This window comes from Rhinopithecus roxellana, chromosome 22 (genome assembly GCF_007565055.1).
Source record: "Rhinopithecus roxellana isolate Shanxi Qingling chromosome 22, ASM756505v1, whole genome shotgun sequence".
Classification (NCBI taxonomy): domain Eukaryota; kingdom Metazoa; phylum Chordata; class Mammalia; order Primates; family Cercopithecidae; genus Rhinopithecus; species Rhinopithecus roxellana.
The window spans coordinates 2,015,614-2,029,732 of NC_044570.1; the positions used below are offsets into that span (position 1 = coordinate 2,015,614).

The 14,119-nt window shown below is 55.0% G+C and overlaps 1 pseudogene; it reads right to left on the reverse strand.

Moving 5' to 3' along the window:
- Positions 1-743: 743 nt before the first annotated feature.
- Positions 744-13,546, reverse strand: LOC104672139 (annotated as a pseudogene).
- Between the last annotated feature and the right edge of the window lie 573 nt (positions 13,547-14,119).

Consider the following 14,119-nt stretch of genomic DNA (forward strand, 5'->3'; position numbering starts at 1 on the left):
GGACTGTGCTGTCGGGTGAGGATGGCACTGAGCTGGCTCATGGTCATGGTTCATGGTCCAAGACCATGAACACAGCTGTGTTGTGGTGGGAGGGTTGGTGTGAGTGTAGCAGTGGCACTCTAAAGATCGCTGTCTGAGGAGAAAGGTGAGCCTGGCTGGACCCCCTGTCAAGGCTGCTACATCAGAGCAAAAGGACAGTGTCTTGCCCCCAGGAGCACGCAGTCTGGGCAAGAGACCCAGAGTGATCGTGTGTTTGGAAGGCAACTGCAGGGCAGCTAGGGGACCAGAAGGCTCTCCCACCTCCAGGGAGGTATGTGCAGCTCTGCCAATGCCTCTCTTGCAGGGCAGTTGCTGGGTCCCAGGATGAGCAAGAGTCCTTGGCTGCCCAGGAATTTCCCTGAAGCAGCAGGGGCTGGGCTAGGGGCCAGGGACTGGGAAGAAATGCCTGATAGCCAGTGAGGAACAAGGCACACCTATGTGACTTGGAAAGAAACAAGCTTTATTTTCAGTTTTCAACAAGTAGAGTGATACTTAACTTCATCATACACTTTTGTGTGAATAGCAAATAGCAAAATAATAGAACATAAACAGTTTTGTCAGTTTGGAGATCAAGTAATTTTTTCATCTTGAGTTAGCTGGGTTTAAAAGTAGTGGAATTATCAGGAAATTCTATAGAGAGCCAGTCTCCAGCTGCAGGTAGGTGTGTCTGGCACTGACCAGCTGTGGGCATAGATGCAGGCATCTCAAAGCACCAAGCGGTACAGGTGCCAGTTCTGCAGAGCCTGCAGCCTCTTCTGCCACTTGGCAAAGTTCTTCAGGGTCTGCTTCAGAGAGGGCAGGATGGCACGTGCTGCCACAGGCATGGGGCTCAGAAGCAGGCTGGGGGTGGGTAGAGAAACTGTCACCTGGAGTGTCTCCAGGAGTGGAGCGTGCTGGGAATAGGGCCTGCATGGCCCTCACTGGGACCCAGTGAGGCCACAGCCACCTCTGCTTCTGTGCTGCCACCCCTCCACCACTCCCTCCCTGTGGCCCAGGTGATGGGGTTGCCCTGCTGTTCTCACACCCGTGGGACTTACCATTTCTTGGAGAGGCTCTTGGTGGAGACCTTGGGGAACTGAATGGCTTTTTGGTCCCTGGATGAAGGAAGAGTCAGCAATGAGTCCCAAACAGGCCCCAGGGATGGGGCAGGGGTGACTGGACCACTCACCTGGAAGAGCTAGATCCAGCCTCCTTTGGGGTCGTCTGGGGCCTCTGGTTCTTTTCCCTTGGGCTGCAGCTTTGGGTCCCCAGGTATTATTATTACTCGCACTTGAGGTACTGCAGCTGGGAGTTGGGGACATCAGCATGGTGGGGCCTGCAGCAGCGCCAGCTGGCACAGCCACCCCCACCACCCAGTCCCTCACCTCTTGGGACTGCTGGATGTTGACATTCCACAGCTGGCAGATAAGAACTTCACACTGCTGAAGTGGTGGGCCTTCATAGGTGCGGATGAAGCATCACTGGAGGGTGTGCTCCCATCACCTCCCAAGCCCAAGGGTTGGGCTGTGTGGCAAGTACCCCCAGGCTGCTCTGAACACAGCGGCCAGTACCATCAGGGCTGCTGCAGCTTCCCCACTCAGTCAGCAGCCTCGTGTCTGAGGCACAGAGAACATAGCCCAGGGCAAGGAGCAGTGCCAGGGAGGGCCCAATTCAAAACAGAGGCCTCAAAGGTGGCCAGCACAGCCAGAGCATCATCCAGTAGCTACCCAGGAGGTGCAGGCTGAACCTGGAGTCATGGGAGTGGCTGGCAGTCAATCTCTACCCATAGGGTTTACCAGGTGCCTGCTGGATAGTGCAGGCTCCTGAGATGGTAGAGACAGAAACTTGCTGAGGAAGTCATCCCAGGAATGCAGAGTCATCCAACATCTGGCCTGCAAACTGATGCACAGAATCAGGGGGGCCTGAGATGGTGGTGGCACCTCAGGCCTCAGGACAGCAGTGCCCCACCCCCACAGGCCACCCTGGACTGCACCCTGGGCGGGAGCATCCAGAATCCTCTGAAGAAGCCAGGCTCGTTCTGCCCAGTCATTGCAGTTGACAGCAGACGACCACCAGAAGAGTGCACAGACCAAGCTGGCAATCTCGTAGCCTAAGATGGGCTGCAGCTCTGGGTTCCCCTGGTACTAAAATTTCAAACCTTGACAGCACATTGATGATTTAGAAACCCAGCTCGTTGGCCTGGCATGGTGGCTCAAGCCTGTAATCCCAGCATTTTGGGAGGCCGAGACGGGCGGATCATGAGGTCAGAAGATCGAGACCATCCTGGGTAACACGGTGAAACCCCGTCTCTACTGAAAAATACAAAAAACTAGCTGGGCAAGGTGGCGGCGCCTGTAGTCCCAGCTACTTGGGAGGCTGAGGCAGGAGAATGGCTGGAACCTGGGAGGCAGAGCTTGCAGTGAGCTGAGATCCAGCCACTGCACTCTAGCTCGGGCGACAGAGTGAGACTCCGTCTCAAAAAAAAAAAAAAAGAAAAAAGGAAAAAAGAAACCCAGCTTGCACACAACTGAGAGGAGCAGAGCTGCCTCTGCCCACGGGGGAGGAGGGAGCTGGGGACAGGTCAGGGCCCAGCCCATGCACCTCTGGGACAGGGACATCTCAGCTGCTACTGACCCAGGTCTGGGAGAATGAGTCCATCCTCACCCGTGATGCAATCGAGGAGCTGCTGCTTTTCATTCTCATCCTGGGTGGTGCCCAAGGCGAGTGTGAAGTGTGTGGGCTGCACTTCACTGAGTTGCCAGAGAGAAGCGCCTCTGCCCTCAGCATCAAGGTGAAGGGAGGGGAGTGATCTTCACCCTACAGGCCTCTAACAGTGCCAACAAGATGAGGGTGTGGCCCTGCCTCCCACAACACTGGCTCCATCTGAGTGGGGACTGGAACTGGCACTTGGTTGACAACAGGCTGAGGGAGAGCGAATCCTTTGAGGACGGGGACCCTGATGGCTGTGGGTGGGGCAGGCCCCATAGTTAATACCAGAAATACCTGTTGCAGGTACTCCAGGGCTGCCTCCAGGTACTCATTTGTCTTCTGGACACCATCCTGCCCCATCTGGTCTAGGTCGTTGTCTGGATAAGAGCCGTTGGGGTTCATGGGGCCAAAGCCCAGTCACAACAGGAAGGAGCAGCTGTAGAGCGTGCTCCACACGGGTCCAAGATGGACTTGATCATGTGCTTGGCCCGCATAATATGCTGAGCAAGACCTAGGGCCTGTGAGGGAGGTGCAGGCAGGTCAGTGACAGACTGGCCTGTGCTGCCACCCAGGCAGGCCGGTGGGGGCCCCAAGACCAATGCACAGCCAGACCGCTGAGTGCTAGGAGGAGCAGCTTCTGCCAGGGGACTTTTAAAGACTAAAGGATGATCTTCTGAATGTTAAATTTTCCAAACAACACTGCCTTTGTTATCAGGAAATATCAGGCTTTACTGAAATGGGGGAAGGAGACATAGCCTCAACTCTAAGCCCAACCTTGACCTTTCCCACCAGAACAGCACTCCACAGGGTCTGTTCAGTCCCATGGCTCCAGGGTCCCTGAGGATGGGTGCTGGTGACCACTCACCAGGTTGTGGGCCTCTGGCACAAACATCAGAGTGTACTTACAGTCCTGGCCCTCCAGGCTGTAGATGTGGCTCTTCACCTCGAAGGATGTATCAGTGACCTCTGGCAGCCACAGTGACAGGAAACTGCTGGTGAACATGGGAGCCATGAAGAGTCAGTGCTGGTGGTGGAGAGGTGATAAGCTCTAGCTCCAGGAACAGCTGCTCACCTGGAAGGCAGGAGACGAACCTGGTGCCCACTTCCAGGGGCACAGAGTACCTGGCTGCTGCCTGCAAAATTCTGGGTTGCCCTTGAGGTGTCTGGGGAACCATGACTCAGGGGTGTCCTCCTGAGGCCATGGCTCATAGTCTCCCATGCAGTAGGTGGCTGACATGGGGAGTGCGGGTGGGGTAGCTGGTGGCTCACAGAACCTCCAGCAGTGTTTGCAGGTGGCAAACACCAGGAGGAGTGACAGAAGCCAATGCCCAACCCAGTCAGGATGAAAGAGCAGTGGACTGGTTCACCACCTGAGGCAGCTGCCACAAGTCATCAGGGAGAAAGTGAGACTGCAGCTTGGACTGTGCAGCTCCCCTCTATGGGCACACCTGCAGTTCCTCGCTAGTTACAGAGCAGGCGGGGTCCAGCCAGTCTCACACTTCACGGTGCAGATACGTCCCAGGAGTCTCCACAGCACGCTTTGCTGGGGCCCACTTTGAGCACATGGTTCCCTTCTGCAGACCTGCCACCCACCAGCTAAGGTCCTGGTCTGGCTGGGTCGGGGTCTGCCAGAGTGTCCCAGGCTGAGGACTTAACTGGATTATCTTGGCCACGTTGGGCTGGGCAAAGACTTTGACCACTCAGAGCATCATGAGTACATGTTTGGGGCTGACCAAGTCTGTGCAGAGCTGGAGGTTGGGGAAAACCAGAAAGGGCTTTGTGTACATCAGCAGATTTTCCTAGACAAAGGGTGCCCTGGGGACTGAGGTGGCAATTTGGGATCAGCCGTCTTGCTGGAGACAGGGGTGCACCACTACATGCCCCTAAGACCTCTGCTAGTCTCTGGGCTTCCAGACTCCCTGGCCAAGGTGATAAGATGTCATACATTATAGCTCAGAGGGCTGTGGGTGGGCATGGAGGGCAGGCCAGAGGCAGGTGACACCCAGGCCCTCTGAGGACACTGCATTCTAGCAAGGCTGAGGCCCTTTTCGAAGAGAACTGAGGCAGCCATGGTGGAGGCTGGCTCAGAGGCTGTAGGGGCCAAGGGACCATCCCCCAGAGGATCCAAAGGGGAGGGGCTTGGACAAGAAGTAAAGAGGTCAGTGGGCACACCAGGTGCCATGTTAGCCTGGAGGTCTGCCATGAGGATCAAGCAGGGGATGAGGGGAAGACGGCCACTGCTCTGCTCTGTGCTGGTGAGGGTCGGGATAGTTTGGGTGTTGCTGAACCTTCATCTGGACCAGAAGCGGGAGGGGACAGGGCAGGATGGGTCATCGGTGTACTGCTTCCATGAGAAAGCAGTTTTAGGACCTGGTAAAATTGAGTCTAGGAAGGGCTGGTCTGTGTTCCACTAGGGAAGGCCTGGGAGAAGACCACAGGAAACCATGGGGGCCAGGGCCAGGCTGACCCCAGGATAGGCCACTGGCTTGGTTTCCTGACCCATAGGAGCAACATCCATCCCCAGGAGCCAGTGGCATGACTGTGAAGAGAGGGGCTGAGGCTTATTTTTCCAACCCACACCGGGAGTCAATGGAAGTGTCACTGCCAGGAGTCTGCTTGTCAGGGAGCATACTGCCATGGCTGCAGGTATGTCAGCCACATCTCTGGGGCATGAGCTGAGGGCCCAGTGGCTGGGGGCCAAATCCTCTGGTGTCCTGGAGTCCATGTCCCAGCTAGCATCTGGGTGGGGTTGGTTCTCCCTACTTCCCCCAGAGGGTGCAGGAGAGATGTGCATAGCCCTGTGAGGTTTGGTTCTGTTGCTGGCCCTTTAGAAGCCAGGGCCATGGGTGGGCTTTTCCCAGACCAAGGGGCTCAGTGCTCCCTGGACAGGTAAGGGTAGAAACCTGCCTGGCACCAGAAACGTGGGACAGGGCAGGGCTTTCCTGTACCTGAGGGTTTGCTTTGGAAACTAAAACAAGCATGTGGCCCTCCAACAGCCCCCTCTTCTCCACCTCCTCTATGCTTCTTGTTCTCATTTGCCACAGGGGATCTCTCTCATTAGAATACGCAGAGAACACAGACACATGTGTGACGGGGCAACACTCGCAGTGCTGAACAATGTGTCCAGGGGCCAGTGGGAAAACAATGCTGCACGAAAAGGTCAAGTTTCTGCTGGACAAACCTTGGGACAGGGGCCTTGCAGGAAATAGGGTGACCTGCTGCTTGCCTGGTAAGGAGGCCCTGCTCACAGATGAGCCCAGGGCTCCCATAAGCGAGGGTCAGCTCTGCCAGGGGAGAGCACCTGGGATCTCCAGGAGGTCAAAGTTAGCTTCAGCCCCCGTTTCTCAGAGGAAGAAACCAAGGTTTGGAGAGGCCAATGAACATCCAAAGGAGACACAGCACACAGGGGGCTGAGCCAGTGCAGCTCCCACGTACTCCTCATCTCAGTCCTACACAAACAGCCCACTATGGTGGGCCTGGAGTTGGCCACACCAGCTCTTCTGATAGGGGCAGGAAGTAAAGATGGCACCATGATGGGGCCTCTGGCCAGTCCAGAGAGAGAGGCTCTGGGAGCCCACTGGTCGGGGTGATAAGGCACCTGCCTAGCCCTCCAGAGGCCTCAAGTGCTCTGTGAGCAGGATGGGACTTACCCTGTTCCCTATGCCCTGGGGTGAGGTCCTTGTGGGCAATGGATGAGGAGGGGCAAGCAGGGGAGACAGCAGTGGCGGGAAGCCACAAGGGCCACCCACCCTTTGAACTCCTCCAGGGACCTGGTGGCGTGGGAGTGGGTGAAGTCTGCTCTGGCTTCAGGCTCTTTCCAAAAGCATGCAGGTGCTTCAGCAGCGGGCACACCAGCAGTGCTCCTCAGTGGGCCTGAACCACCGCTAGGTGGAGGAGGAAGGCTCAGGGATGGGAAGGCTGCTGGCCCACAGCATTCAGCCTCCAGGTCTGACCACATCCCACCCCAGGCTGGTGGCTTTGCTCCCCCACAGGAGGCATGAGCCAGGCCAAGAATGGGACCACCCTCTGGGTACCTCTGTGCCTGGCCCTCAGTGGACATGCCTTGCACTGCTTGGTCTGAACAACCAGCTTGTGACAGGGAAGTACTTGGCCCAACACCCACACAGCCCACCCTGTGGAGGGCTCACTAAGACACACATATCTGCAGGGTACCTCCTAGCCCTGCTTCTACACCACTGTGCACCCACAGTGGGTGACACAGGCCACAGCTCCCCAGGCTGTGCCCTTGGGCACTGCTTGATCCTCAGGGTAGGAGAAGGCCAGCATCATCCCCAATCTCTGGATCCAGGGTCTCCCACCGGCCTCCCAAGTGTGCACAGAAAGCACAAGGAACCCAGGCACGGTGCCTCAGATGTGTAATTCCAGCACTTTGAGAGGCCAAGGCAGGGAGATCACCAAGGCCCACAGTTTGAAATTAGCCTGGGTGATAAAGGGATACCTTGTCTCTGCAACAAATTGTTAAAAGTGAGCTGGGTGTGGTGGTGCACACCTGTATTCCTAGTGACTCAGGAGGCTAGGGTGAGAGGATCAGTTGAACCCAGGAGTTCACAACTGCAGTGAGCCAGGATCGTGTCACTGCACTCCAGCTTGGGAGACATAGTAAGACCCTGTTCAAAAATAACCCCGTGGCTTCACATATCTCCCAAATTGCTTCCACCTCCTACTCTTCCTGGACACAGCCAGACAAGGGCTCAGTCCGGTAGAAGCCCTGGGCATCACTCTGTTTCCGATGGATTTGTGGTCAGGAAAACCCTCAGAGGAGCACAGTCAAGCATGTAGGCCAAACTTCTGATTTGCAACCTATAAGCGGGGTCCTGGAGACCTAGCCTGAGAGGAAAGCCTTTTTGCTGGGCATGTACTTTTGGTTGCTCAGTATTGTTAGGGCAGGTGGGAGCATCCAGTGGATGAGAGCAGGGGAATGGGGCACTGAGGGCAGGACGCCGAGTCTGAGTAGACGTGCTCACCTCTCCACGTTGGTTCCCCAGCCCTTTGGGCCTCAGCACATCTGTGCTGCTGAGGCTGGTGCAGGGCGTGGCCTCTGGGTGTGTCCTGGGATGGTGCAGACCCCACAAGGGACACTGCCCACATCACCATCCACTCAAGTCTCCCTGTCAGGAAAATGTCCCCACGGGCCCAGATGGCGCCCCACAGATCACTGGCTGAGTCTGAGGATGGAGCTATGGGGTGGGAGGCATTTTCTTTTTTGAGACGAGGTCTCACTGTCACCCAGGCTGTAGTGCAGTGGTGTGATCTTGGCTCATCATAGCCTCTGCCTCCTGGTCTGAAGGGATCCTTGCACTTCAGCCTCTGGAGTAGCTGGGAACACAGGCACACACCACCACACCTGGATAATTTTTGTATTTTTTTTTTTTTTTTGTAGAGACACATCTTGCCGTTTTTGCCCAGACTGGCCTCAAACTCTTGAGCTCAAGCAATCTGCCTGCTTCAGCCTCCCAAAGCACTGGAATTACAGGCATGAGCCACCGTGCCAGACTGTTTACTTCTAGTTATCTGTATCTTCAAGTCTTCGGGCAACAAATTTACATTGTTTTGGAAGAAAGAGCTGGGCACGGTGGTTCACGCCAGTAATCCCAGCATTTTGGGAGGCTGAGACAGGCAGATCACTTGAGGTCAGGAGTTTGAGACCAGCCTGGCCAAAAAGTTGAAAACCTGTGTTTACTAAAAATACAAAAATTAGCCTGGTGTGGTGGCATGGGCCTGTACTCTCAGATACTCAAGAGTCTGAAGCGGAAAAGTTGTTTGAATCCAGGAGGTGGAGGTTTCAATAAGCCAAGATGTGTCACTGCACTCCAACCTGGGCGACAGAGGGAGACCTCCTCTCAAAAAAGGAAAAAGAATAATAGAAAGGAGAAAAATATGAAATATAATAGCTGTACCTATACCTCCTGACTACAAGGGCACCAGCTGGGTAGGAAGTTAGACCAGGGTCCTTCTCCTCCAGTTTCAGCCCTGGCCCTCCCTCTGATCCTGGACTGGGATCCTGAGTCTAGACATTCTCCCTAAAGCTCAGGGGAGGGGACAACCTCCACATGGGAACTAGAAACTTGCCTTCCCTTTCTGGTGCACTTGCCTTACTTCACCTGGTCCTTCCAAAGGGTGTGGAGGGCTCACTGCCCCTGAGCCTGCCTCTGCCCCTGGCAGTCACATGGAGCCCTCTCAAGCTGTTTTCTTACAGGTTTGCAGAGCCAAACCTCTCCCTCAGCTCTGCATCCCTCCTGGGCCATGTTCCCCATGGAGTCCCTGGCCACAGTCACACCTGCTTGCTGCAAAAGGATGTGTCCCCAAAGCCCCACCATTTCCCACTGGGCTGAGCCTCACAGCACCTCAGCTCACCCACCTGGGTCTTGCTGGTCACCCTTCCTGTCATGGGGTTTGCCAGAAGCTTCCTAGACACTGTTATCTCTCCTTGGTCCAAGACCTCAGGTCCTTCCTTTTGCAGTGGCTCCTGCACAATGGGGGTGTCCCCATGTGGTGTGGCCACCATGCCAGCCCTCCAGCACTTGGGGGCCAACATGTTTTCTCATCTTGTGCTCAAATACCCCATTCGCTAGTGTGCTGCTTCTCAGGTGAATGGGACAGACGAGGAGCTGTGAGCACAGCTCATCTCCAGCTCTCTCAGATTGGTTAATTCTGCCATCCCTGAAGTCCCCTACAGGTCTGAACTGCGCTTCACTGACCTCAGATCCATCAATGAGCTTGTCATTTCTGCCTATGCAGTCCCAATCTCTATGAGGTCACCATGTACTCTCATTTGCCCCTGGAGGTGTGCATGAATGAACAGGGCTCCCCAGGTGAAAGCTGGCAGGCCCTAGCCAGGCTGTCAAGTACTGACAGCCTCTGTGGGCTATAGGGTCAAGCCCCAGGTTCTTCCCACCCCACTGCCTCATACGCAGGCTGTGGGTCACAGCACCTCCAGGCTGGGTGACAGATACTTCTGAAGAAGGCACAAACCACACCACCCAGAAGTTCCAGGCCTCTGCATCTTCCGAAGTGCCAAACCCTGCAGAGCGGGGGTGAACCTGACCACTGCAGAGGTGTGATGACTCCAACTCTTCAAACCAAGGCCAAGCACAGGGCCTCCAATGCCAGAGAGATTGTGACACCTGCAGTGGCCAGCCAGGGCCACATGCCTCTTCCTGGCTTACAGCCACACCCCCACCCAAACCAGGCTAGTCTGCAAAGCCAGGGGCCAGGCCCAGCTGGAGGCTGCCTCCCCACAACACAGGGGCTTCATTCTTTCTGTAACTAGCCTCTGAGTCACCTGCAGCCTGCCCCTTGCTTTGGCAGGCACAGACATGCATTCTGGGCAGAAGGAGAGGAAGGAAGGAGCTCAGCCAATGCCTGGTAGGTGTGGAGAGCCTGGAGGCTGGCTTGGGTAGGGCTGTGCAGGGCGCTGGAGACAGTAGTGCAGAATTTCCAGCTAAGACAACGAAGAGAAGCTGGAAGACACAGAAGAGCAGACAACAAGAGGATGGGGTAGGGAGGGGGAGAGATGGGACCATACATGGGAAGCGGAAATTGAGACAGCAATGAGAACGAGCCCATAAGTGAGGAAGAAAAACAAAAGCATAGTCACAATCCAAATAATCACAGTCGCAGCAGCCGCAGGTCAGGGTAGCATCCCATCTCCCCCTCCACAAGCAGGCCAAGGCTGTGGCTGCACTCAGACTTGGATGCCTGGGTGGATAGACCTAGGTCACCTGGGTGGCCACTGTCACTGGGGCCTAAAAGTCTCTCCAGCTCATTGGAAGGGCCCGACTTACTACCCTTCCAGATAGGACCCAGTCTCCCCAGCGACTCTGAGGCCACACTGTGTAGCACATGCACACCACAGTGCTCCAAGAGCCCAGGGCTCACACTGGGACATGCTGACAGCCACAAAGATCTCAGATCCTGAAGCTCAGAAAAGAAACCAGTGGAGTGTGTTCCAGGAGGAACAGTGCTCAGAAAAGACATGGGTAAATTGACTGGACTTCCCTGGGTTGTCTTGAGAAACTTACCAAATTGGTATAAGACATGATGAAATGCTATGTGTCTGAAACCCAATCAATATTCACACCATGAGTGGCTCTCTTAAAAACTGAGGAGGAGCCGGGCTCGGTGGCTCAAGCCTGTAATCCCAGCACTTTGGGAGGCTGAGGCGGGCGGATCACGAGGTCAGGAGATCGAGACCATCCTGGCCAACACGATGAAACCCCGTCTCTACTAAAAATACAAAAAACTAGCCGGGTGAGGTGGTGGGCGCCTGTAGTCCCAGCTACTCCAGAGGCTGAGGCAGGAGAATGGCATAAACCCGGGAGGCGGAGCTTGCAGTGAGCTGAGATCCGGCCACTGCACTCCAGGCCGGGCGACAGAACAAGACTCCGTCTCAAAAAAAAAAAAAAAAAAAACTGAGGAGGAAGACAGGTCCCCAAGGGTAGCACAGAGAGGAGCACAGGCCCAGGCAACCAGCCCTTGCCCTCCACCCCCACAGTCTGGATGTCAGCTGAGGAGGTGTGCTTATCAGCTCTGACTCCTGGAGGCAGCCTCTCCTACTGCACCAGGAACTCCCACCCTCCAGATACAATGGGCTTCCAAAAGCAGGAGCCCCCAAGGATATGGCCACAGTCATACACACCAGCCAGGTTCCTGCTGCCTCCACACCCCACAGCGCCATGGTCTGTAAAATCATGACTTCAGCACAGCCAGAGCTAGCCTGGCACACATCCTGCCCAGAGAGCACCATGCCTCCTGCCAAAGTAGCATGCCTACTGTGCTCCAGGTCAGGAGAAATCAGAATACACCTGCTAGACACCAAGACAGCAGAGAGTGAAGAAGCGGGGCAGGGAGGTGTTGCTCTCCATAACCTTCCTGTGTCAGATCTGGGGCTCAGGGAAGAATCAGACACAGTTCATCAGTGTGTCTATGCCCTTGCCTGTAGGAACACAGTGGCCTGCAGCACCATGGCCATCCTTACTGCCCACAGGGCCATTGGGCAGCAAGCACACATTCTGGACTCAACCTGGGTGAGGAAGATACCACTGGAGCCTCACTTCTTGCATCTGAAAATAAGTACTAGGAGGGACACGCAGGAATTTCTGCATGGCAAGTACAGCACAGGCCCAGGCAAGTGGCAAGGGGCTTTGGAGGACACGGACCTCCATACCTGCCTTTTCCCAGCTCCGACCCAGTTTTCTCACATTTTGTGTTTTACCTCAACTGGAAGAGGCAAAGATTGGAGCATCTCTGGGTACTTGGTTCTGCCACTGCAAGTCATTCTGAGCAGGGCCCACCCACCCTAAGGTCTGGCCAAGAGTAAGTGAATGTAGAGAATGGAAGGGCATCTCCTGCTTTCTACAGGGACAGCCACCTGCTCTTCCCCCTGACCCATGAGGACATGGAATCCTCACAGGTGACGGCCCAGAAGAGCCTTTCTGGCTGGCCCTTGAATGTAGGTGTGTTTCCACTTGCTCAGAAGGCAGAAGGAGCAACAGGAACACAATGCAGTGCAGTGGTTTCTGCTCCTGCTGAGCCATGAGCACATGCTGGAGCACTCAGAGCATTCCAGAGCCCACAGGATGACACCCTGGGAATAAGCAGGCCCCCAAGCGCTGGCCAGGCACATGAAGCAAGTCTGTGCTGAAAGCAGGAAGGGTGCTTTGTGACTCAGGAGGCCCAAGATGGGGTCCTCAGCTTTTCCCCCTTTTCCTCTCATGTGATGTTGAGGGTGAGGATTTGGGGGACCCTGCACTCTAAGACAGCCTCCACACAGCAAAGCCTGAGGCCAGGGAATGGGCTGCAGAGACTGTGGAAGGAGACCCACAGCTCTTCCCCAGAACCAGAGGAAGAGTGATAGCATGCTCCTCTGAAATTTAACTCCCATCATCCACAGAGCCTTCATTCTGGAGGAAGCCCTCAAGAATTTTGTCAGTGACAAAGCCAAAGTTTCCCAAGCACAGTGATGCAGACACTGTGGGCACCAGACTACATGGCTGATGTCACCTCAGGCAGGGTCCCAGATGTGCGTGAGTCAAGCCACTTCATGGTGGGTGATAGATTGGAGATCTACAATCCCCATATGCTTTGTCACTCTGACTAGTCCAGGGGGGTGCTAGCTCTGGGGACTGCAACAGCAGGAGCAACCCAGGGCTCCACCACCTCCATGCATCTGCCAGCAGTGTGCAGCCCAAAGAGGGAGTGGGGAGTATCGAGGCGGAGGGAGAGGAGGTGGGCCAGGCCTCATGCAAGAGGGCACCAACCCCCACCCACCATGAGAAGGGTTCTTGCTCATGCTCTGGGGGAGGCAGGGGGAGTGGGGTGGACAGGCAAAGGACGCTCAAGGTCACCATAGCGAGCAGGGGTCTGCCCGCAGGCAACTATGAGAAAACACAAAGGAACTGTTGATGGTCAGGAGACAGCAGAGAACCTGGCTCCCAGAGACATCACAGCTCCCCAACCCCGAGAGCAAGAGCACCACAACCTCATCTGTTTCCCTGCCAGGGAGTGGTTTCCGAAGAGGCCAGACCTCCATGCTTCAAGTATCCACACATCAAGGTGCAACGCTCCTGCCCCCCCAACCAGTAATTAGAGAACTATGGCCACCTGTTGTTTGACTTCTGAGTGAGGGGTGGGTGGTGGGTTTCTATTCTTGCCACCAGCCTGTGCAAACTTCACTCAGAGGCAGGATAAGAAGCAGAGTCAGAAGCATGAGATGGGAAGAAAAATTGTGGAAACATACCCTGGCAGGAGGGGACTGCAGTTTTTGGCACATCTCCAAGGAATACTGGTGAAGCCACATTTCAACAAAAACCACAAAAAGCATTAGCTAGTCAAATTATTCTCAACAATGGTGCCAAGACCATTCAGTGGAGAAAGGACAGTACTGCCAACAAGAGAGCTGGGAACACAGAACAGCCACATGCAGAACAATGAAGCTGGGCCCTTCCTTCACACCATCACCAAAAACTAAGTAAGTGACTCAAGGATAAGAACTAAAACCATAAACTCTCAGAAGAAAACATGAGAGAAAGTGTCATAACACTGGATTAGGCAATGTTAATTAGATATTCCCAAAGCAAAGGCAATGAAGGGAAAAGATAGACTAGACTTCATCAAAATCAACACTCTTGAGCATCAAAAGATATTACTGACAAAGTAAAAAGGCAGCCAGCAGGTGTGGTGGCCCATGCCTGTCATCCCAGCACTTTGGGAGACGGAGGCAAGTGGGTCACTTGAGGTCAGGAGTTCAAGACAGGTCTGACCAACATAATGAAAACCTGTCTCTACAAAATACAAAAATTAGCTGGGTGTGGTGGGACACACCTATAGTCCCACCTACTTCGGGGTCTGACGTGGGAAGATCACTTGTTCC